This window comes from Panthera tigris, chromosome D3 (genome assembly GCF_018350195.1).
Source record: "Panthera tigris isolate Pti1 chromosome D3, P.tigris_Pti1_mat1.1, whole genome shotgun sequence".
In the NCBI taxonomy this organism is placed as follows: domain Eukaryota; kingdom Metazoa; phylum Chordata; class Mammalia; order Carnivora; family Felidae; genus Panthera; species Panthera tigris.
The window spans coordinates 73,306,437-73,332,259 of NC_056671.1; positions in this window are offsets into that span (position 1 = coordinate 73,306,437).

A 25,823-nucleotide genomic window follows, 5' to 3' on the forward strand; every position below is an offset into this window, starting at 1 on the left:
ACACACACACACACACACACACACACACACACACACACCACAATATACAATGGACTATTACTCAGCAGTCAAAAAGAATGAAATCTTGCCATTTGCAAAACATGGATGGAATGAGAGGTAATTATGCTAAGCGAAATTAGTCAGAGGACGATAAACATACGATTTCACTCATATGTGGAATTTAAGAAATAAAACAGTTGAACAGAGGGGAAGAGAAGGAAAAATAAGATAAAACAGAGAGGGGGGCAAACCATAAGAGACTCTTAAATACAGAGAACAAACTGAGGGTTGCTGAAGGGGAGGTGGGTGAGGGGATGGGCTAAATGGGTGATGGGCATTAAGGAGGGCACTTGTTGGGATGAGCACATAAGTGATGAATCACTAAATTCTATTCCTGAAATCATTATTACCCTATATGTTAACTAACTTGGGTTTAAATAAAATTTAAAAATTAAAAAAAAGATATCTATTATTTGTTACATACAAAGGATTAAAGAGGATATATGTTAAGGCAAAGAACAGAATAATATAACAAATGCCCATAAACTCAAGAATTAGGTCATTACCAATAGAATGCATGCCATGCTTCACCAGCCTACCTTAGAAATGGTCACTAGCCTTATTATGAATTCCTTGTTACTTAAAATATATAGTTTTATCACATTTGCATATATGAGTAAACAATATAGTTAATTCTGCTATTTTTTATTTGTATAAAAACTTTGTGTATCATGTTTAGTTTTCTGGGATTTACTTTTTTATTATGTTCTAAAATGTGGTGTGTATAAAGATTATACTTTTTTTTCCTGCTGTATTGTATTTGTTGTTTAAATAGAGAACAGCTGGTTTATCTAGTCCCCTTTTCATGACTATTTAAATGTTTCAAGTTTTTATTACTCAAACAGTGCTGCTGTGAGCATTCTTGTGTATGTCTCTTGGGTATCATCCCATGAATAGGACTACTTGATTGTAGGGTGCTTGTTGTTTTAATTTCTTTCATAATGCTAGGATTAATCAGATGGTTAGTTTCTTTCGAATCAGTTTCGGTAAATTAAATTTTTCTAGGAATCTGTCTACTTCCAAGTTTCCAAATCAAATCTATTGGTGTAAAGTTGTCCATAGTGTTCTCTTGTTATGTTTCACCTCTGCTTTATCTGCTATTGTATCTTTCTTGCTTTTATAATTTTATTGAGGCATAAGTGTCATATGATTGACTGCACATATTTAAAGTGTCTAATTTGGTGAGAGGGCAGCCATGGCAATGTACTTCTCAGATCTTCCAGGGCTAGGAGAGTAATTGACTAACAGTCCTGACTATTGTGCTCTGAAATCCATCCCTGCATTTTGCCCCCAGGCCACGCTTCCCATGGGCCACTCCTGTCCAATGACCAAATATGGCAGGGACATAAGAGAAGCTCATCCCTTCGAGATGTAGGACTCTACTCATGGATGCAGAGGACTGTGTTGGCCTTGCTAAATTTCTTAAAATTACACTTTAGTCCAAGGACTTCCTGTTTTCCATCTTGATCTCCTTACCCTCGTGTCTCCTACACTTGATCAGTCCTGCCCCAGGGTCTGCTGGCTCTCCCAGTCTCCTCTGTCTCCATTTTCCCATTTTGCTCACTGGTTTTCTCCCCAGTAGACCTTCTGCAGTCTGATCCTGTCATGGTATCTGCTTCTTGAGGACTCGGCCTAACAGAGTGATTTGGACCTATGTAAACACCGTGAAACTATCACTGCAGGCAGATTATGAGCACACATACCCATCAGCCATCATCCCCAACATTCTCTTCTTGCCCCTTGGTAACCCATCCTGTCTCCTCCCCTGCCTCCACACAGCCACTGATCTGATTTCTGAAATCATAAACTAATGTGCATCCTCCAGTAGTTTATATAAATGAAATCATAATATGTACCCTTTCTTGTCGGCTTTTTACAAGATTCAGCATAATGATTCTGAGATTCATATATGTTGTTGCATGTAACAACAGTAAACTCCTTATTATTACGGAGTAGTATCTTGCTGTACAGATACACCACAATTTATTTCACCATTGATCTCTTGACAGACATTTGAGTTGTTTCTATTTTCCATTGGTACAACTAAAGCTCTATGAAAATTCATATGAGACTTTGTACTGTTGTTATCTTTTTTGGACAAATACCTAGGAGTGAAATGGCTGGATTATATGATAGGTGTATGTTTAACTATTTCAAAAACCAAAACACTGTTTTTTTTACATTGTTTCTTTTCTCTCTCTCTCTCTCTTTTTTTTTTTTTTTTTTTGAGAGAGGGTTGGGGGATAGGGGCAGAGCAAGAGAGAGAATCTTAGGCAGGCTCTATGGCCAGCCTGACACAGGGCTTGATCCTAGGACCATGAGATCATGACTTGAGTTGAAATCAAGAGTCTGACGCTTAACCAACTGAGCCACCCAGGTGTCCCATTTTTTTGAGGTGTTTCTCAATGAATTTTGTGCCTTCTCTCTTTTGTCTTTAACCACTCTAGCCAAATATTTATGTTTCATTAACTTTTGTTATGTTTCATTATCCTTTTGACTTTGTTGATTCTTACTGTTTTATATATCTCTCTAGTAGATTTGTTTTCTATTTAATTGATTTATTCTATAGTTTTTATTATCTCTTAATTTTCTGTCTTTTCATTTGCTCATATAAGAACTTGAGACTATAGATTTAAGTATGTTTTCATAGCCTCCCATACGGAGTATTTTAATGAATATATGTTTCTAATTATTTTTAAATTTCTGCACTCATTTTGTCTTTGGCCAATGAATTATTTAATTCATTGTGTTTATTAATTTTTAGGAGAGAGAGAGAGACAGAGTGTGAGGAGGGAAGGAGCAGAGAGAGAGGGAGACACAGAATCCAAAGCAGGCTCCAGGCTCTGAGCTATCAGCATACAGCCTGACGTGGGGCTTGAACTCATGAACTATGAGATCATGACCTGAGCTAAAGTCAGACGCTTAGCCAACTGAGCCACTCAAGGGCCCCTGAAAGTGTCGTTTTATTTGTCAACTGTATAGGAATGATTTATTTATCATTCTGTTACTGACATCAGCAATTGCACTCTGGTCAAAGAACATGGTCTGTGTGATACTGATCGGTTAGAAGTTTTTGCAATTTGCTTTATGACCTAGTGCATGATCAATTTTGATAAATATTCTATATTTGTATAAGAAGAAGGCACATCCCCTGTTTTCCTTTGTATCCACTAGATCAAGATTGTTTTTCATGTTGTTTGCGTCATGTTGATATATACATATATATATATGGTGATGTGTCTCTCAGCAGCCCTAAGCTTCCCCCCGTCCACCTGTATTGTGGCGCAGATGACATGTCTGTGTATATCTGAGGCCCGGCCATGGACACGGTGCATCGCTCCCCAGGAGGCTCTCTAACATCCATACAAATCAGTGGCTACAAGGACATCTGTGGTGAAGGGGCACTGCCTCCCCTTTACACCAGCCAGAGTCCCTCCTTTGCTGTGTCTAGTCCATGCAGCTAGCATACTTACCAGCATCTCGAGAGGGTACTCTGTGGTCAGTCAACTTTCTCTTTTTAAAACAGGATCTCCTTTCAGAAAACATGCTGAACTGAGAAGTGGAAAGAAATGAAACATACAAGTGAATCACAGTTTGTGGACTGAACAAAGCAATCCTTCTTTCATTGAGACAAAATTACTCTGGCTTAACTTGACTCTCTGGATCCTTGAATCTTAAAAGGCATCAGTGCCCCTCATTGATGTTCTCAGACTACCTGCATCTATTGGACTCCACTTCTCCTATGAGAAAATCCCACCTTGAATGCTCCATGAGGGCAGTCTTATCTTGATCTTCAATCTTTCTCTCTCTCTCCCTTGATCTTCAATCTTTCTCTCTCTCTCCCCTTGTGGCATCTGAATCTCTGAGCCTCAGCCTTGACAGCATATCTTCTTACCAGCCATGGTGCCTTTCCCCTGGCTTCCAGAACTCACCAACGTGGTCTAATGACACAGATCACTAAGTACGAGCAGTCCCTTGCTCCTCCAGAAAGCATCTTTAGGTGGATGCTGGACCCTGCTGCCGACTCCCTGCCAATGTGAGGCTTTGATCCCAAGCCTGAGAACCTACCTGCCTGCCTTTCTGTTCTTTACCAGTGTTAGCACCCGTATTTGCTCTGTTAACAAATCTTACTAGAGTTAACTTTCCAGATTCTGGCACATTTTTAACCAATCTGCATAAAACCAACCAAACTATAACTATATACTTGGAGAGGCGGCGGGGAGAAATCTGTTGATTTCTCAGACCCAAACCCCTGGCTCCACACCATACCCATGTCAAAGCACAGACACCCTTAGCAAGTATAGCACATCCAGACTTAATATTGTTCATTCTCTTATGGCAAATAGTGTATGTACACATAATTGTTTGATTATACACGTATATTAATTTCTTTTCTCTACCTTTACGTTGTAAGTTTCTTAAAGGTTAATGTATACTTAACACAGTCCTTAAATAAAATAGCTGCTCAGAGAGATATGCTAGTTGAATTTAATCAGTTAAGAGATTGACTTCTGTATTTGTGTTCTGTAATGTAATTTCTCAGTTTACTGTCTAGTTTATTGTTTCTACAAATATGTGCTGAGTAATCTCCCTGGCTACTTTTTCAAAGTAAATAGAACAGATTCCTTCATAGATGTTATGTTGCAAGGGGAGAGTTAGAGAAAAACTAAATTAAAAAGCATGAATTTGTTGGGGAAAGGTGCCACAAAGAAAAAGAAAAGGGGCAAATGAATAGAGGTGGAGGGTAGTATTTATATGGAATGGCACAGCCACACTTTGCCTCTCAGAGAATAATCTTCTGAAAGCCTTTATTTTTTTTTAATTTCTGCCTGTATTTTAGTTTAAGTGTTTGAATAGAATATGCTATTGAACATGGAGCTTTCGGGCCTTAGACACTTTTTACAAATGCTAAGAAAATATATCAAACTTTAAAAAGTCCCCTGCTTCTTTATTTTTGTTTCCTTTACATTTTAAATGTGTTCAGAGGACGGGCACAAAAAAATTAAAAAATTTTTTTTAATGTGCCAGAAGAACAGAATAAAGAGATGTGGCCAATATAGTATACGTGCACATAGGTGTCTTTTAAAAAGCCCTCTCTGGCTTTAAGATTTTCTTTTTTTAAAAAAATTTTTTTTTAACGTTTATTTATTTTTGGGACAGAGAGAGACAGAGCATGAATGGGGAGGGGCAGAGAGAGAGGGAGACACAGAATCGGAAGCAGGCTCCAGGCTCTGAGCCATCAGCCCAGAGCCCGACGCGGGGCTCGAACTCGCGGACCGCGAGATCGTGACCTGAGCCGAAGTCAGCCGCTTAGCCAACTGAGCCACCCAGGCGCCCCAGGCTTTAAGATTTTCAAGAGCACTGTTTATTTAACAGACAACATGATCTGTAATCCTTTCTGGTTTCAACAGCAGTGTCTGGAAATATTGGCAGACCCCATTTGCTACTAATGACTTTTCCCAAACTCCACCTCCGCTGCCCTGATGCTTAACAAGCTGATGCCCCCGAAAGCCCTTGGTGAGACCCTCTAGCCAAATCGCAGGAAGCAGGGAAGCTCTTCAGGGTTACCTTGTGTGTAATAACCTGGAGCAGGCACTAGGACCGCCCCGACGCCGATCGGCAGCCGCGCTTCACAGCCTGTCAGAGGGACTGAGCCGCCTTTGCTGTTACACAAGAGAGCCGACAGCAGCAGTAGCTCAACATCCTTCCCCCTTCTGGCCCCTTGGAAGGTATTTACTTGCTGTTTATCATTCAGATTTTGTACACCGTCCGTGTGCCGTTAGTGTTCACTTAATCGGATGCTCTGGAAGGCTGTCCAGCACTCACTGGGTTACTATATTATTTTATGTTAATTTCCACAGCTGACGGAAGCAACAGTGCCATAAAGAAATGGGCTAGATATTTCCAGAGGCTGAAATCTGGAGACATTTGAAGGTGTAAGTACATTGGTCACAGATCTCTAACGTGCTGGCTGTGCTAGTTGTATCTCTTGACCTTCTTCTTCTTCTTCACGGAAAGAGCTAATGTGAAATGCCATTTGCATATTTCATTCATGAAGGCAAAGCACCAAGACAGTGACAGAAACCACTAATGATGGCCCTGTAGCTCCAGTTTGGAGTGGCTGTGGTTCCCTCTCCCAGCCTGTGGGTTTGCAAGAGGAGAAGCTGGATTTGCAACAGAGTTTTGATGGGGAAGAGATTGTGCTGGGGGGTGGGGGGGTGGGGGGGCTGCAGACTGCTTGCTGGCTTTCTGCTTTCTGTTTTCAAAGCTCAAAGGTTGTCCTTTCTGATCATTGCCGTGGTGCAGTGTAGGAGTCTTTTCATGCTTTCTTTATTTCTGCATTCCGAATACTCCTCCTAGATGTGGGCTACCAGAAAGCTGTTACACCATTCTGCACCTCTCAGTGCAAAGCCATTGAGGAGAAATTGAGTTTGCTTTCTTTTGACCACACTCCACTCGATACTACAATTAGCGGGTTACATGCAGAAACGTTTAAAAAACTTAATCATCTAAAGTTCCCTTTCCTGTTCAACAATAAATCTGGTTATGTGTGATAAGGGAGTAGTTTGCTACTGGAAAACCCAAATGAAGGTAACCCCACAGAGAAAATTGGACATTCTCTGTAAGTATTACAAATCAACCGCAAATGCTTTCGCTGGGACTTGATGCCAATTTCATGCATTAAAAGCTCTTTACAGGGGCGCCTGGGTGGCTCAGTCGGTTAAACGCCCGACTTCCGCTCAGGTCACGATCTCGCGGTCCGTGAGTTCGAGCCCCGCGTCAGGCTCTGGGCTGATGGCTCGGAGCCTGGAGCCTGCTTCGGATTCTGTGTCTCCCTCTCTCTCTGCCCCTCCCCCGTTCATGCTCTGTCTCTGTCTCAAAAATAAATAAAACGTTAAAAAAGAAAATTAAAAAAAAAAAAAAAAAGCTCTTTACAAACTTTAAAGCCTTGTCAAATTGTTAGGTTAGATTATTTCCTTAGAAGTCAGATCAGATTTAGGTGTCTTATACCAATACGAAATACATAAACGTATTTATAAATGAATACAATGTTGAGTCATATTAATGGTTAATTGATGGGAAATTTTAAGATAAACAATGGCATTAAACTTATTTCAGGAAAGAAAATATTAAACTGAGACTCAAAGCAAGGCATCAACATTGAAAATGTGACTTTAATGTAAAGTATTTTTTAAAGTATTTAAATATACTTTTAATAGTTCAAAAATTATTTTTTTAAAGTACTTATCTTTGATATATTGAAATACCATAAATGAGATTTAGAATTGTTTAGGTATTAAGCTTTTGTAAGTATACCTATATTTCTCCTAAAACTATTCAGTATAAAAAAAGCAGAGGATATGAGGGATGGAGGGATTAAGTCTTATTTTACTGTTCTATACTTTTTTATATTTGAACATTCTGATTGAATGTTTACTATATAAATACTACCTATATTTTTAATGTAACAGAAATTATAAATTGTTGTAATAATTAATATGTAATATCCTTAAATGCCAATGAATATAATCATGTAAAAATAACATGCTAATATTGCTCTATAATATTTCTTTTTTTATTTTTTTATAAATTTTTTTAATGTTTATTTATTTTTGAGAGAGAGAGAGAATGAGAGGCAGAGGGGGCAGAGAGAGAAGGAGACACAGAATCCGAAGCAGGCTCTAGGCTCTGAGCTGTCAGCACAGAGCCCGACATGGGGCTCGAACTCACAGAGTGCAAGATCATGACCTGAGCCGAAGTCAGAGGCTTAACTGACTGAGCTACCCAGGCGCCCCTGCTCTATAATATTTCTTAAACAGGGAATATCTTTTTTGAAAGCAATGCCTCGCTTATGGAGAAAGTTGGGGAAATAAGAATGGGGGCAGTAATAGATTTCCAAAATTTTGTGAAGCAAAAGAAATGTTTTGCATTTATTTTTAGTTCGTATAACAATATACTACATAACTCCATGAACTTTATGTTAATAAATTTTCTCCCTTTCTCTTTTAAAAAAGTGTTTCTATATTCTCAGTCTGGGAAGATGACTCAATTCTTTCCAATTAAAACAACTTTGAGAATTCTTGCCCAGCATGTGATTTGTAGCCTTAAACTTTAGTTTTATGTCATATTCATCAGACACGCCTTACCATAAATAATCTAATTATATATGGGGTCTAAAGATTGATTGAATTCAATGATGAGAGGGGGGAAAAAAGCCCCAAGAATATAGATCTTATTCAGAATTTGATACTCTTTTCAGAACACGAACTTTGTTGCTGAATTTGAGTCCTGAAATTAAGTGTACCAGCTAGACCTAACTGAGTCTAAGACCTAACCTAACTTGGCACAATGTTCGGCCAAAGTCCAGAATTGCTGGCAAACATGTGGGACTTAAGCCGCAGAATCCAGTGCAAAGCTAAAACTAATTTGTTAAAGTGTGAAAGTAGTGATTATCTGGTGATTTTTATCCCTGAGGATAATCTGTTCAGGCCTTGAAAAGTCTGACTACCCAGGAGATCCAGGTGAATATCAACATTATCTACATTTACTGGATAATGTTAAGGTAGACATTTCTAAAAGATTAATTTTAACATACAAGTTTTTATTTAAAAGAGGTTCAGCAAATAGCAAATCTGGTTACACTGATTTCACCCTCAGTAGTGCTTTTTTTCTCCTAAAGGACATAAAATAATCCAAAATAAGGATTCTCATGTGAATAGGGTACTTAGTAAGACATTTAAGAAAGAGATGAAAAAAAGATAGCTTTTAGATTATTAAACCACCCAGAAGGAGCTAACGTAATGGGAGAAGGGGAGCATCGGCAAAACTTGTGTCATTTCAGTTTACTTTTCTTCTGGTTTTCTGCTTTGAGTAAGAAAAGAAGGTCTCCTAGTAGAAGCCACAGAAAATGCAAAAAATGGTCAACACTGTGGGAAGCACTGAGTGTTTGTTGAAGGGATAAAGAAGCAGCAGAAAGAAATGACAAATAGTCCTTGATATGCCCTGAAAGGTGATTACAGTGCTAACAGGAATGTTTACAAACCTGTTGGCCACAGTGAATAGGAATTATGTGGAACTTGGGAATTTCCTTGAAATCTAATTATGATCTTTTTCTTACTAAATGAAAGGGCTAAAGTAAATGGAAGGAGAGTATGCTCGAAGCATGCTGTGTCCACATCATATGTGCCTGTATGAACCAGGAGGGACAACACATGTTTCGTTGGAGTTTGGCAAAAGGGAAAAGTTACTATCCATATCGTGTTGGGAATAAGCTTTTCTCAAAAGCAGAGGTTTTGTTTCCAAAACTGGTTTTACTTATAAAGAAATAAGTTTGTAGGTACAGCAGAAAGCTTTTAAATAGATGAGATTCAGCCTTTGGGTGTAAAAGACCAATTGGCAAAATGAAATGTGAGCCATGGATTACTGATAAGCAGTTTTATCCAAAACATTGTTTCAATTATCCCTCCTGGTTCACCCACCTATAGCTGATGTGAACAAAGGACACTCATACTTTCTTGCTTCCTTCCACATGCGTCTTTTATTTAATAGGGAGGAAGTTAAAACCTTCTTCTTAAGGAAACTGTTGATAAATATTAATCATGGGGTGCCTGGGTGGCTCAGTTTGGTTAAGCATCTGACTCTTGGTTTCAGCTCTGGTCACGATCTCAGGGTTCGTGAGTTCAAGCCCTGTGTCAGGCTTTGCGCTGTCAGTGTGGAGCCTGCTTAGGATTCTCCCTCCCCCTCCCCTGCTATCTTTCTCTCTCTCTGTGTCAAAATAAATAAACTTAAAAACATATATTAATCATGATTCTACAGAATCATGTTTAAGTTGCAAATGAGCTTTGCCATTCATACTCTGGAATTAATATAAGATTTTATGGAACAGCATTTAATTTCTTTGGATTATCTTTATTTAATAGATATCTGTCAATTCCTCACTGTATGCCAGGTATGAAAGTGAGACCAGTAAATAAGATATGTCCCACCATTCATGGACTTCATCATTTTGTAGAGGGAAGTAGGTAACAAACATTATAAACCAAATACATTTTATTAAAATTCTCTTTAAATTGTTCTAACTTATTACAGATTAAACCAGAATATATCTAATAGGTACTAACTTGAAAATTGGAAGAGAGTAGTGATATGGGATGACTTGGTGGCTTTTTCAGATGTGGTTGTTTAGAAGACTCCCCTAAAAAGTGACAGATCATCAGGGGTCTGAGTGAGAGAGGCAGCCAACTAACGAGCAACAGTGTGCTGTTGCAGAAAGAGTGCAGACTTCATTAGGCAATTTAAATCCATTCTAGGTCATTCTTAAGTCTTTGAATCTTGAGCATTTTATCCCATTGATAAAACTTTACGGAGTTTTGAGAAAAATGAGGTAACATATGTTGAGCGTCCATGACAATATCTGGGACAAATTTAATTTCCATTATGACTTACAAGTGTTGTTGCAACTTTATGAACTCACTTCTTTGAATACATAGTCAAATAAACAAGTCTTAGACCATTTGTCACCCCTGTGTCTCTCCTGAAAGTCTTGTGGTGATTCTGTATCACACAGTTGTGGGAGGAAAGAGAGCTACTCCCATAGACAGCAGAAAGAGAGAGCATTGTTCCCGAATCCTCTAAAGGCCGAGTTTCAATTAGGAGCTTTTATAGGTGCAGTTGTGGTACATTTTTGATCATCTCCTCAGAAACCACCAACACAGTGGTTGATTAATGGACGTGCTGTTCCTTCCGGGGAATGCTGGAGAGAGAGGACCAGCTCCAGGGAGGTTGACACACAGCCCCTGACAGGACTGTACTTCCTGGCCTTGGCCTTCAAACACAGCTTCTGGAGAAGTTCAGTGAGGTGAACATGGCACTTTACAGTGCACACCACAGGGTGCTTGCTCAAGTTTAAGAAGTGAGCTCATTGATAAAGAAGGTAGTTTAGTAATACTTGGAGTGACTGACTCATGTCTAAACACCTTGGAGCTTTATCATTTCATCAGTGCACAGCTATAAAATATATACTTGCACTCAAACAGCCACATGTATTCCAAATGTGTGTGTGTGTGTGTGTGTGTGTGCGTGTGTATGTATATATTCCTACACATACATACTGGAACATATATATTTAGTGGAAAATTGTGGTGATTTTTCAGTATTTCCCCTCCATAGATATTGACAATACAACTAGGGATAGTAGCAAAATTGGTCAACAATATGTTCACCTAGTCCTTTCAAAGGAAAACCTTAATCCTGAGTGTTATCGGCTGGATGTAGCTGAAGTGACTTTATCATCAGACAGAATCCAAAATAGAAAACTAAACTAAACTAAACGCATATGCAAGAGGCTTGCATTGAAAAGAAGGGGAAGAAAGTCCCTGACATGTCAAGATTTGGTGTGGTTACATTCCTGATCTCATAGAAGGAGATAGAATCCTCTGGATTGGCCGCCACAGACAAATCTGCAAACGCAAGACTAAAATCTCTCCTTGTGCAGGACCAGTAAAAAAAGCAAAGGCCGTTTGCTGAGGGTGAAGAAACAAGTTGAGAGGGTCAGGACAGGAGGTAGAATTCAAGTTCATGAGATCTTGCACTGCTAATATTTAAATTTATCTGTAGCTCTGTCATGCTCCAATTGTGTGTCCTCGAAAATACAACTTTAACTGTTTAGGTCTTAGTTTCTTTATTGCAAATCTATTGAATTTTAGTAATCAATACCACTAAATGAGGGAAGAAGGTAATACATAAATATCTAAAACGCAGATACTACATAAATATCTAATAGGCAGATAATTACTAAATTACATTTTAGAGCAGAAAGCATAATTAAAATTTAAAATGGGATGCCTGGGTGACTCAGTCAGTTAAGCATCTGACTCTTGGTTTTGGCTCAGGTCATGATCTCATGGTTCACGGGTTCAAGCCCCGCATTGGGCTCTGTGCTGACAGTATGGAGCCTGCTTGGGATTTTCAATCTCTCTCTGCCCATCCCCTGCTCTCTTTCTCAAAATAAATAAATAAACTTAAACAAACAAAAAATAAAAGGGTTGTTAACTAATGATTAAATGTACAATTCACCAGTAAGGTATATCTATCCTGAACCTATAAGCACCTAATGACAGAATCTAGAATAATATAAACAAAATATATAAAGCTAGGAGGAATTGATGGATCCACAATCATAGTAAGATTGTGACAAAATTCTCTCACATGCTGGGCAAAAGTTAATATGAATAGAAAATATCAGCAATACAATGTATAATTTCAATCTAAGAGACATATATGAAAACTGCAACCAATAAAGTTATTCTTTTTAACATACATAAACATTCTTTTTATGCATAAAAATTTACTATCACAAAATACAAAGCAAGTCTCAACAAATGACAAAGATCAATGTCATACAGTTAATGTCATTTCATCACAATTTAAAAAATGTTTTTGTTTTTGCACCAGAAACTTATACAGTTTAATTTAGCCATATATAATACAACAGATAATATAATTCAGACTTGAAAATGTAGAAAATAATGTCCAGATTTAAAAATAGCTATTAGGGGCGCCTGGGTGGCTCAGTCCGTTAAGCGTCCGACTTCGGCTCAGGTCGTGATCTCACGGTCCGTGAGTTCGAGCCCCACGTTGGGCTCTGTGCTGACAGCTCGGAGCCTGGAGCCTGCTTTGGATTCTGTGTCTTCCTCTCTCTCTGACCCTCCCCCGTTCATGCTCTGTCTCTCTCTGTCTCAAAAATAAATAAACATTAAAAAAATAGCTATTAAATCTCATTTGACCTCATTAAAAAATTTCACTTTTATTCACACATCTCATTGAGATTATTTCTAATTAGGCACATTTAAAAATTTTTACCTTAGGGTACTGTGTAAGGGTTTAGATAAAATAACCAGATTTCTCTGGGCATCTGGGTGGCTTAAGCAGGTTAAGCATCTGACTCTTGATTTCAGCTCAGGTCCTGATCTCATGGTTTGTGAGATCGAGCCCTGCATTGGGCTCTGTGCTTTAGTACAGAGCTCGCATGGGGTTCTTTCTCTGCCAATCTCTCTCTCTCTCTCTCTCTCTCTCTCTCTCTCTCTCTCACACACACACACACACACACACACACACACAAAATAAATAACAAATAAATATTTAAAAAAGACAGATTTCTGAACACTCTTAACATTTTCCTGTTCAACCACATCTGCATGATGACCAAATAAATGATTGGTTTAAAATAAATCCATAATGCTGATTCTAAGGCCAAATTTCTCCTGGGCCTACTCTGATAACTATCATGTCCTATAGGTAAATCCTCATTTTCAAGGTTAGAATTAGCTCATAATTGGACTTTAGATGGTCTATATTGCAAAAGCCTGTATTTTTTTAGTAGAGAAAATATTCCAACCAAGACCATTAGTGATGAAATCCTAAAATGATTCAGCTGTCCCATGAATATTGCAGGTGTTATATTTTTACCTATGTTGTTTTAATTATTATCATGCCTTTCCCTTCTTTTACAAACTATGTTTTTAAAAGCCTTAAAATATAGCACTTTTTATGACCCTTAGATGACCATTCCGATGCCCTTTTGGAAAAGTTTCAGTTATTCACAATTTTCTACTTGTCTAAATTCAAATTAAATCAAAATTTCACTTGAGATTTATAGCAACTTCACACTCAGTATGAAAAGGGTGTGGAGACTTACTATCTGAACATTGCACATGCTCTCTGAAAAAGAATGACCCTATTTTATGCCTTGACAAGAAAAAACTCTAGGAAAGATATAAATCTTGTATCATTCTATGTGTATGTCAAAAGTTATCTATCTTAAGAACAAATAGCTCAATTAAAGAGCAATTGCTCCTGGCAAAGGGATCACTTGAATGGTGCTTTTTCATTTTGAATGGATCCCTTTCGTTGTTGCTGGAATAAAAAGCCTTAGTGTATTCCAGGTCTCTTCAAGTTCTTTTCAGAATGTTAAAATTTCTTTCTCTCAATAATATTCTGCCTCTATTGATGTATGAAAACTGTCAGTTTTAGAATATTTACAATGAAGTTTGGAAGGGACTTTCGAATTCCTTGTTCAGCCACCTCCCTTGTAGAGATGATGATCCTGAAGTTCCCAGTGTTCAGGTCATGTTGTGCCAGAGGTGGAAGGAACATCTTGTCTTATGATTTTCACCCTGGCTTTTTATATCAGCATATAGTTGTTAAAGTGTAATTTCAAAATGCAAAATCATTAACTCCCAGGCAAATATGAAATGAACGTGTGTAAAAAATTTTCTTTAATTCATTAATTAGTGAAAGATATCAGTAAGCAGGAATGAACAGTTTGAAAAGCACTTTAAGAAACTATATATGCATCTGTAGGAAATTTTCAAAAGAAGGGTTAGGATATGATTGTGGAATTAATTTTAAAAAGGGTTTATCTTTGGGGTTATCTGTTCTATCAGGCAAAAATTGTTTGCATTTCTGCAGGATGAAAGCCTGCAAGTTAACAAGTAACTTCACTAAATCTGGGACTTTTAATCAATAGTAGACAATGAGATGAACTAAATATCTTCTCTTAGACATCCTTGGATGGTCTTTGTCCCCATGTGTTACTGAAAGTACTTTCTGCCCTGTTTTTGCCTTATTTTTGCAGTCTAGATCAGGGCTTGACCAACTAAGCCTGTGTCTCAAATCCAGCCCATCACCTGTTCTGTAAGTGAAGTCTTACGGGAGCACAGGTTTGACCTGATTGTTTCCACAGGTGCATAAATTAATCAGGTAAACTCTCTGGAGTTTGCAAATCTAGGATCTTACAGTATTGATTAACTGCTACAACCACAAAATTTACGTCTGTCTGAAATTTTCATAGTCTCGAGTTGAATGTTTAAATTCTTTTAGTACCTCTCCTATCCTAAGTCTGGGAAACCAAGCCCCAAACACCTTCTCCACTAGATTTCACTTGCTTTACCTATGAATTTAGGTGAAATTTTTCCTTCCCTTCTAGAGATTCCTATCGTCCTTTTGGAAGTAACCTTTGTACTACCTGAAAGGCAGGGACTTAGGTACTAGACCAATTTCCTAAAAGGGTTCTGTGGGCATCTACTCCATATATGTTCCTTATTGATGAAATGCCGTACTTTATGAAACCAGAAGTTTTCTCAGAAATGGCGCTCCAAGCATAGACTTGGTTGCAGCACAGATTTGTGCAGTTACATCCTGGTAAAAAATGTGGACACTGGTATTGATCCTATGCAAATAACCTATTGCCATGGAAAGTAAAGAGATGCAGTGAAATATTTGCTTTTGAATTCCTAGTGGGTAGGTGAGACTCAGATATCATGACATTAATTTAATAATCTAAGGTTAGGACTAGAGATAGTTTAAGAAGAAAGAGAAAGGGGCTCCTTATACATTTATGAAAAAATAGTTAAAATAATGCCAGCCATATTCCAGACAAATAACAATTAAATATTCCTCATGAACTCATTCCGTCCTGATGATAAATACTTGTTGCCCTGGACATAGGGGCCAGCATTCTGCTTTCATGTAATGTGTCTACCCCTGGACTACAGAGAGTTCAGCAAATCCCTGTCTCATTCCGCTGGTCCAGCCTGAAAGTTGTCCAAGCCTTGTTAGTTTAGAAGCTATCCCCAGGAGTCCGCTCTTTGGAGAGAACTTGGTGTGTCTGTTTGATAAGGCTCTGGGGCTGTACTTTGTTAAAAACACCAATTCTGGCCTACAGTTTACAGCAGAGCTCTCAGGCAGCATCAACAGAGAGCTGTTTGATGATAAAACTGGCTGTGGTTAATTTAGAACAATACCCAACGATGTCACAATTGAGGGGAGTGAAGTTTTCTAATAGGTTCTCATAATGGTTTAACCAATGTTTTCCCTGAGGGTAAGAACATATTATGGAAGGCATTGAAGAATCTCCAGGGCCTTCCCCAAAAGCCTCTAATTTCTGAAATATTTATATTAATTATCTTTTACTATGTAAATTAGCCTAAGGAAGTCTGAGCCTCTCCTGATTTTATAATTCTTCCCATGTAGCTCCTCCAATAGTATTGAACTAATGAGTAACTATGGAGCCACCAAACCTAATTGTTTCTTGCATCTTTTCTCTCTCTGTCTCTCTCTCTTTTTTTTTTTAATAAAGTAAAATAGCAAATCTTTGTGATTTCTCAGGCGCTGTCTGAGAAATCTCAAAAATAATTTTATGGGGAGCCTGGGTGGCTCAGTCAGTTAAGGGTCCAGCTTCAGCTTAGGTCATGATCTTAAGGCTCGTGAGTTCAAGCTCCGTATCAGGCTCTGTGCTGACAGCTCAGAGCCTGGAGCCTGCTTTGGATTCTGTGTCTCCCTCTCTCTCTGCCCCTCCCCTGCTTGTGCTCTGTCTCTTTGTCTCTCTCTCAAAAATAAACATTAAAATTTTTTTTGAAAAATAATTTTATGAGTTAATTTTGAGGGCTATTGGGGGTCGCCTCCAAAAATGCTAAAGTCTGATTTTCAAATCATGTCTCTCTGGTGAATATACAGTGCACATATGTAAACAATTTTCCATAACTTATTAATGAAGAAGGGAACTAGATGTTATGACTGCTACAGAGAAAATATGAGAAATATGTATATATAGGCAATTTAACAAAGATGTGTTTGGATAAGATCACAGATTTTAAAACTTCCTAATATCCAGCAGACCATAAATATTTAGAGATATTTGTCCCACTGGGCAAAATTTTTTTTGCATATTTAATGGAAAAATTCTACAAATTAACAAGTAATTTTACTCAAGCTGGGATTTTAATTAATAACAAAAAATGAGGCAGACTAAGTAGTATATTTATCTGGACCTGTGCTGTCTGGTAAGGTAGCCACTAGTTATTTAAATGTGGTTATTTAAACTTAAATTAATTAAAATTAAATACAACAAAACTTTAGTCTCTCAGTCACACTGCCCACTTTATACATGCTCAGTGGCTACACTTGCCCAGTGGCTACCATATTGGGCAACGCTTCCATCTTCGCAGAAAATTCTTCTGAACAGCGTTGTACCTACCTACACAATCCTCAGGTGGCCATTGACCCCGTACGATATTAAAGGTGTGTTGCCCACCTTTTTGCCTCACTTCCAAGTGGCAGAGAATTATTCTGATAGTTTTAATTGTGATAGAATTTATAACCATCTAAGAGTTAAAATTAGTGAATGCCTACTATTTGAGTAGGCTTTACATGTATCATGATCATGCCCAAATGGAAAACTATATGAGTAAAGCAAATGATGCATGGTATATTTTGGTATTATTATTTTTAAAAAGGCTTTAGAGCAAGTGCAGTTTTTTAAAAGTATAACTACCAAAATATATTATGTATCATTTAGTTTACTCAAGTTGATTCAATCAACTCCCTTAAAAAACCATAGAAGTTGGGATATAGTGAGTGGTTTTGGTCAAACAGTAGGCTCAAAACAGAAAAGATGTGAGTCAGGGCAACCAGGGTATCTAAGGAAATTTCTATAGCTTTTTGCTTCACATAGAATTTCATTGTTCTGAGCTCAATTATGATAAATTGGAATTGAACATATTAATGTAAAAGTAACTTCCATGTTAAACAGAACCTATGTTTTATAATAACACTCAATAGTGCAGTGAGGAAATAGGACATGTATCAAATAGGATGCTATTTAAAAATTACGAGAATTAATTTTATAGTAGAGAACTACTTTATCTGGGATTTCTCATTAACAAAATGAAAGGATTATTTCCCTGGATTTACTTATTGCTTGTAAATTTCACCATTTATTAAACAAATAGCTCTGAGGTGCCTAGAATACAAACAAGTTAGAAGCAGTGTCTGCCCATATGGAGGGTGCAGACTGGAAAGGAAGGCAGAAAATAAACATATAACTAATTCATTACAAGTTTTGTGAAAAAGTGCTTATGACAGGAATCCTTTCCTAGTCTGTTGGGATCTAAGCTGGGTGTGTTTAGGGCAGGATAGAGTCAAGAATGGCATCTCCAAGAAACTGGCATTTAAATAAGGATCTAGAAGGTATGTAGAGATTTCCTAGGTAAGGGAGGGTCATGGAGGGAGTGGGGTGGGAAACTTCGGAAAGGAAACATCATCCGTCATCCAGGAAGGAGGTCTTGACAAAGGAGGCAGCATGAACGTTTGAGGTTTTGACTACATAATGCTTATACTTGAAAGAATTGTGTTTTAATGTTATCATTTCCTTTTTTTTGGCAAAAAGAAAGGGAGCATATTGGCACAGGGTACTTTCTTTTATCAAACAAATTATATAAGTGGACATAATCCTAGTGCCCAAGTTCTCATTCAGAATTGCCAAACACGTTTCTCTCTGTGGAAGAAAGTTGCCCATATAGTTACCCTGACTTTCCACCAAGGTCTGAAATGGAAGAGGTCAGTTTCTAATATAATTTCCTAGTTCACCTTTTAATTTTCTGGTTCACCATTACCTCTCTGGGCTGTTAATGCAAACAAAGTTTCTTTCTTGTAAACAAGAGAAAAGACTTGGATGGGTTGACTGACTTCAGGCATAGCTGCAGGTACGTACGTAATCAGAAAGAGAGGGTTACTCTCCTTGGCTGGGAAAATCACCACAGTTTTAATGCCCAAATGACCCAACCTTTATCTATAGTATCAACTGCAGATCATCTACATTCTGACATTAATGACATTAAATCTGACTGTAAAAATTTAGATTAGCTAATGAATAGAAGGGTCAAAATTTTATTTTTGAATGTTATCTGGTACTTTATCTTGGCATCATCTTTCACCCTTTCCACACCTCTCATGATGTATTTATCCTACCATTATAAATTTGTTTTGCTATATTTGATTTTCTTTCTAGAATCTGAACCTATAATAACGTCTTGTCTGCAACACTTAACATAAACTTGGCAAAGGGAAATGTTCCTTATGTGTTCATTGAGAGACTAAGAAAGTGAATACATGAATGATCCTAGATTTATGAATGTATCAAGAGAAAGAAAAGGACCTTAAATTACCTGGCTGAATCTCTTAAATAATTCTTTTTTCGTTTTATATGGAAGTAACTTGATAATATCTAAGTTATTTGGCTAAATAATATTGATGAGGCAAGAAATTTTCAAAGATGAGGACATCAATATTATCAACAATATGTTGAACTTTTATTGAATGTTTCCTCTAAACACATCAACCATTAAAAAAAGAACAGATATAATTGTTGCCTTCTAGGAATTTGAGATAAATTTAAAAAACAAGAATGTATGCTTAAAAATGCAATGACTAATACAGGAAATGTGTGCTATGTACCAAATGGGTACAATAAAAAATAACAAATACCAGAATTGGGAAAGTAAACCACAAGGGTATTCTAAAACCCTGGTCATATAATAAACCACAAATGAAGGAAGATTTCCATGTAATACCAGATCCTTTCATCGTTCTTAGATGACTAAACATTGACTTCTAATTTTGTCCTTCTGTGTATATTTCTCAGATTTTTTTTTTTTTTAGCTGACTGCCTTTGAGGACATTACTTATACTTTTCACATAAGAACAACTGGAAAGAAAAGAGTGAAATTAATATTGTTTTCTTTTTCTTTTATTTTGTTTTTTAAATTTTTAAATTTTTTTAATTTAATTTTTTATTTTTTAAAATGTACATCCAAATTAGTTAGCATACAGTGCAATACTGATTTCAGGAGTAGATTCCTTAGTGCCCCTTACTCATTTAGCTCATCCCCCCGCTCACAACCCCTCCAGTAACCCTCAGTTTGTTCTCCATATTTATGAGTCTCTTCTGTTTTGTCCCCCTTCCTGTTTTTATATTATTTTTGTTTCCCTTCCCTTATGTTCACCTGTTTTGTCTCTTAAAGTCCTCATATGAGTAAAGTCATATGATTTTTGTCTTTCTCTGACTAATTTCACTTAGCATAATACCCTCCAGTTCCATCCACATAGTGGCAAATGGCAAGATTTCATTCTTTTTGATTGCCGAGGAATACTCCATTGTGTGTGTGTGTGTGTGTGTGTGTGTGTGTGTGTGTGTGTGTATATATATATATATATATATATATATATATATATATATATACCACATCTTCTTTATTCACTCATCCATTGATGGACATTTGGGCTCTTTCCATACTTTGGCTATTGTTGATAGTGCTGCTGTAAACATTGGGGTGCATGTGCCCCTTCGAAACAGCACACCTGTATCCCCTGGATAATGCCTAGTAGTGCAGTTGCTGGGTCGTAGGGTAGTTCTATTTTTAGTTTTTTGAGGAACCTCCATACTGTTTTCCAGAGTGGCTGCACCAGCTTCCATTCCCACCAACAATGCAAGAGATCCTCTTTCTCCACATCCTCGCCAACATCTGTTGTTGCCTGAGTTGTTAATGTTAGCCATTCTGACAGGGGTAAGGTGGTATCTCATTGTGGTTTTGATTTGTATTTCCCTGATGATGAGTGATGTTGAGCATTTTTTTTCATGTGTCAGTTGGCCATCTGGTTGTCTTCTTTGGAGAATTGTCTATTCATGTCTTTTGCCTGTTTCTTCACTGGATTATTTGTTTTTTTGGTGTTGAGTTTGGTAAGTTCTTTATAGATTTTTGGATACTAACCCTTTATCTGATATGTCATTTACAAATATCTTCTCCCATTCTGTTGGTTGCCTTTTAGTTTTGCTGATTGTTTTCTTCGCTGTGCAGAAGCTTTTTATTTTGATGAGGTCCCAGTAGTTCATTTTTGCTTTTGTTTCCCTTGCCTCTGGAGACGTGTTGAGTAAGAAGTTGCTGTGGCCAAGATCAAAGAGGTTTTTGCCAGCTTTCTCCTTGAGTATTTTGATGGCTTCCTGTCTTACATTGAGGTGTTTCATCCATTTTGAGTTTATTTTTGTGTATGGTGTAAGAAAGTGGCCCAGGTTCATTCTTCTGTATGTCGCTGTCCAGTTTTCCCAGCACCACTTGCTGAAGAGACGGTTTTTATTCCATTGGATATTCTTTCCTGCTTTGTCAAAGATTAGTTGGCCATACGTTTGTGGGTCCATTTTTGGGTTTGTATTCCATTCCATTGATCTAAGTGTCTGTTCTTGTGCCAGTACCATACTGTCTTGATGATTACAGCTTTGTAGTACAGCTTGAAGTCTGGGATTGTGATGCTTCCTGCTTTGGTTTTCTTTTTCAAGATTGCTTTGGCTGTTCGGGGTCTTTTCTGTTTCCATACAAATTTTAGGATTGAAATTAATATTGTTGATCACTTACCATATCCCAGGCATTAAAAGCAGATTTTACATAATGTATATATACCTTCTTATTTTTTTTATTTTTTATTGTTTTATTTTAGAGAGAGAGCAAACTGGGGAAAGAGGCAGAGAGAGACAGAGAATCTTAAGGAAGCTCCATGCTCAGTGCAGAGCCTGAAGTGGGACTTGATCCCACGACCCTGGGATTATGACCTGAGCTGAAATCAAGAGTCAGACACTCAACCAACTGAGCCACCCAGGCGCCACATAATGTATATATACCTTAAATACTTTTTAAGAACATGAACACATTCATGAGATTTTTAAAAATTTATATCTGCTGTTAGAGGGACAAATCTTGATCTGAATCAGAATATTTTTTCATTAAACAACCTTGTTGTGCCATACTCTGCACACAACAAACTGTGTACTCCTATATAATCATGGGCACAATCAAGATAGAGAATATTATCACCTCCAAAAAGTCCCTTGATGTCCCTTTGCAATAAACCCTAGCTTTAGGCTGCCTCCAGTATGCTGTCACTGTAAATTTATTTGCCTTCTCTGGCATCACATGTAAATGGAATCATACAGTACGTACTATTTTGTGTATGGCTTCTTTCACTCAGTGTAATGTTTCTGATATTCACCCATGACCTTGCATGTATCAGTAGTTCAAGATTTTATTTTAAAAATTTGAGTACTATTCTATTTTATGGATATACTACAACTTGTTTATCCATTCTCCTACTGATAGACAGTTAGTTTTCCATTTCTTTGGTTGCTAAGAATAAGGTTGCTTTGAACCTTGATTTTTCAAGTCTTTGTGTAGAGGTATGTTTTTATTTCTCTTGGTGAATACCTAAGAGTGGAATCGTTGAGCTATGCAAGTGTACATTTAGCTTTGTAAGAAGGTGCCAAATAGTTTTCCAAAGTATTTTCTGCTTAATACTCTCCCCAGAAGAAATACAGGAGAGTTCTAATCTCTCCAGATTCTCACCTGCACCCGATATTATTAGTGTTTTTAAGTTTGTTTCTTCCAGTGGGTGTGTAGTGGGATCTCATTATGATTTTAATTTTCATTTCTCCCAATAGACTAACGGTTTGAGCATCTTTATGTGGGCTTATTACACATGCGTGTATCTTTTGAGAGGTTCAAATCTTTTGCCCACTTTTGTACTGAGTTACTTCTCATATAATTGTGAAAGTTCTCTATATATTCTGGATACAAATCCTTGGTAAGATACTTGTATTACAAATATGTTCTCTCATTTGACAACTTGTCTTTTTTCTTAAAGCCTTTATTTTTTTAGAACAGTTTAAAATTGAGAAGAAGGTACAGAGATTTCCCATATAGCCCATGCCCTGACACATGCACAGCCTCCCCCAGGAGTGTCATCCGCCTCCAAATTAGTACGTTTGTTACAATTGATGCACCTACACTGACACATCATAATCACCCAAAGTCCCTAATTTACCTTAGGGTTTGCTCTCGGCGTGTACATTCTGTGGGCTTGGACAAATGTATAATGACATGTACCCACCACTATGGTTTCATACACAGTATTTGCCCTAAAATTCTCTGTGCTTTATCTATTCATCCCTCCCTCCTCACTCCAACCCCTGATATTTTTACTTTCTGCATAGTATCATCTTTTCCAGAATGTCATACAGTTGGAATAAAATAGTCTGTAGACTTTTCAGATTGGCTTCTTTCACTTAGTAAAATGCATTTAAGTTTCCTCCATGTCTTTCCATCGCTTGATAGCTCTTTTTTAAAAAAAATATTTTATTTATTTTTGGGAGACCACAAGTGGGGGAGGGGCAGAGAGAGGGAGACAGAGGATCTGAAGCAGGCTCTGCACTGACAGGTTGATGGCAGTGAGCCTGATATGGGGCTTGAACTCACGAACTGTGAGATCATGACCTGAGCTGAAGTTGGATGCTCAACCGAATGAGCCACCCAGGTGCCCCGATAGCTCTTTTTTTTTTTAAGTGAATAGTGTTGCATTTTCTGGATGTGGCCACAGTTTATTTATCTATTCATCTACTTGAAGGACATCTTGATTGCTTCCAGGTTTTAGCCATTATGAAGAAAGCTCCTATAAACATCCTTGTGCAGTTTTTGTGTGAACATAAAGTTTCAGTTTATGGACTGAAACAGTCCATAAACACAGTTAAGGACTACGATTGCTCAATTGTATAGAGAGAATGTGTTTAGTTTCTTTTTCATTTTTATAAGTTACTGAGAGCAATAGGCTTTGCTTTTGATATAGTCCCATTTACCTTTTGTTAGTTTGTAACCTTGAGGGTTCCCAGGTAAAATCTGAAGCCGGTTCCTGCACACAGAGGGCAATGAGACCGCAGGCGGGCCACTCCAGGTTTCTACAAGCGAGGGAACTTATACATGAGGCTTGTCTTAAAACAAGTAGATGTCCGCACCCACCTGCCAGAATACTAGAAGTTTCCATCGAGGTCTTAACTGTGTTCAGTCATGTCTAGAGAGTTTTCAACAACATGTTGCTCTCGCAAGGTGGCCTCCTTGAAACTGGCTTCTAGTGTGAGAATGGCAGATAGAACATACGTTCCCAGGATAGGGGAGGCGGTGAGGAGCCTCCAATTGCCTGGGTTCAGCTCTTGGGTCAACCAGTGGTCACATCCTCTTGATGACCATCTCCAACTTCTCTAACACTTTTTTTTTTTTGTCTTTTATGGTTTCTGCATGGCCTGGTGACAAGTTCATGTGACTGAAGGAAGCATTCATCCCATGGCTCATATTATTAAAGTTCCATTACTTGATTGATTCTACAGAAGGCACTATTACTGAGGATCTTTATAAGAGTGATTTTATCTTATGCTTTTTATTAACTAGTCCCCTGAATAATGAAATGATTCATAGACATTGATGTCTAAATAGAAAGAATTATAGAGCCTCAGGGTTGGGCAGGAAATGATAAGACATTCTTTCCATCCATTGGATAAACATTCTAACAGATCATTTTTCTAACGCACATTTCCAGAACCTATTCTCATTATAGGCAGCAATGTAGCATAACTCATCTGGATGTTAAACAGGAAAGGAAAAAGAAACTTGTTTAATTTTTTATCTATAAGATGCCTGCCTGAATTTTCTCAGCTTAGCAGTCAAACATCTCCGGTCAATGTATTGCTTACTTTTTTTTGTTTGTTCGTTTTTAAAAAATGTTTATTTTGAGAGAGAGAGAGAGAGAGAGAGAGAGAGAGAGAGAATGGGTGGTGGCAGAGAGAGAGGGAGACACAGAATCTGAATCAGGGTCCAGGCTCTGATCTGTCAGCACTGAGCCCGACGTGGGGCTCGAACTCATGAACTGTGAGATCATGGCCTGAGCCAAAGTCGGAACCTTAACTGACTGAGCCACCCAGGTGCCCTGAATCACTTGCTTTCCATGCCTTGGGAGTGGCTAAAAAGATGCTATGGACAGAGTGAGAGCTTTCTAATCAGGCAGAACTAGGCACATACGCTGATTTAGCAATGTGGGCAAGTCACTTAAATGTCCCTGGCCACATCTTACCTCATCTGTAAAGTGTAAAGGTTAGGACATATACACCAGAACATATGCCTTTCACTAAATGGTAATTTAAAAAAAAATGATTAGTGATAGAGATGATGAAATGCAGAGAGAGAAATTTTATTTCTGGTGCAGTTTTATTAATAGAAGAAAGAGAACTGAGAAATTCAGCAAGAAAAAAAGTGATAAGATTAAAACTTGGACTTTATTTTCCATAAATCCTACCTAGGGTTTTGGTCACGATAATTATCTAATTGTGGTCTACTTTCTTAAGAAGCATGTCCTTGGAAGTAATGGATATTGAATAATATCCTTGGCATACAAAACCAAAGAACCAAGTGCTATTATAATTATTTTCAAAGATAAAACAAATATTAAGGGAGGTTCTATCTCCCTATGGCACCTTGTTTTGAATAAGTAATACATTTTCATGGTTCAAAACTCAAACAATAAAGCTACACCAAGAAGACTCACCTACCTTACCCTCCTCACCTGTCAAATTCCCCATACTTCTGCTCCCTAAAGCTAACTGATTCTATTACCTTCTCAGTATTTCTCTGTGCCAATTCAGACAAATATAAATGTAAAGTCTTTTTTCCCTTTTTGTTACACAAAAGTTTATATACTACATGCACTGCTGTCCATCTGGCGCATATATATATATATGTATGTATATATATATACATATATATATATACATATACACACACACACACACACACACACACACACACACACACATATATGGCTGGCATTCTGCATAGCAGCTTAGCATGGAGCCTTATGAATTAGCATATCACCTCTACAGAGTGGCCATGCTAACCTTCTATGCAGAATGCCAGCCTTAGTGAATACGCTGAAGCAAGCCCTTTTGCTAAATTAAAAAGTGACCCACCTCTCAGCCTTGATGGCTTGGTTCTCCTCTTGCCTACAGGCAGAAGGTGGCAGTTGGTAAGGACTCAAGGCCTCTATAAATTTTGAAGACATAT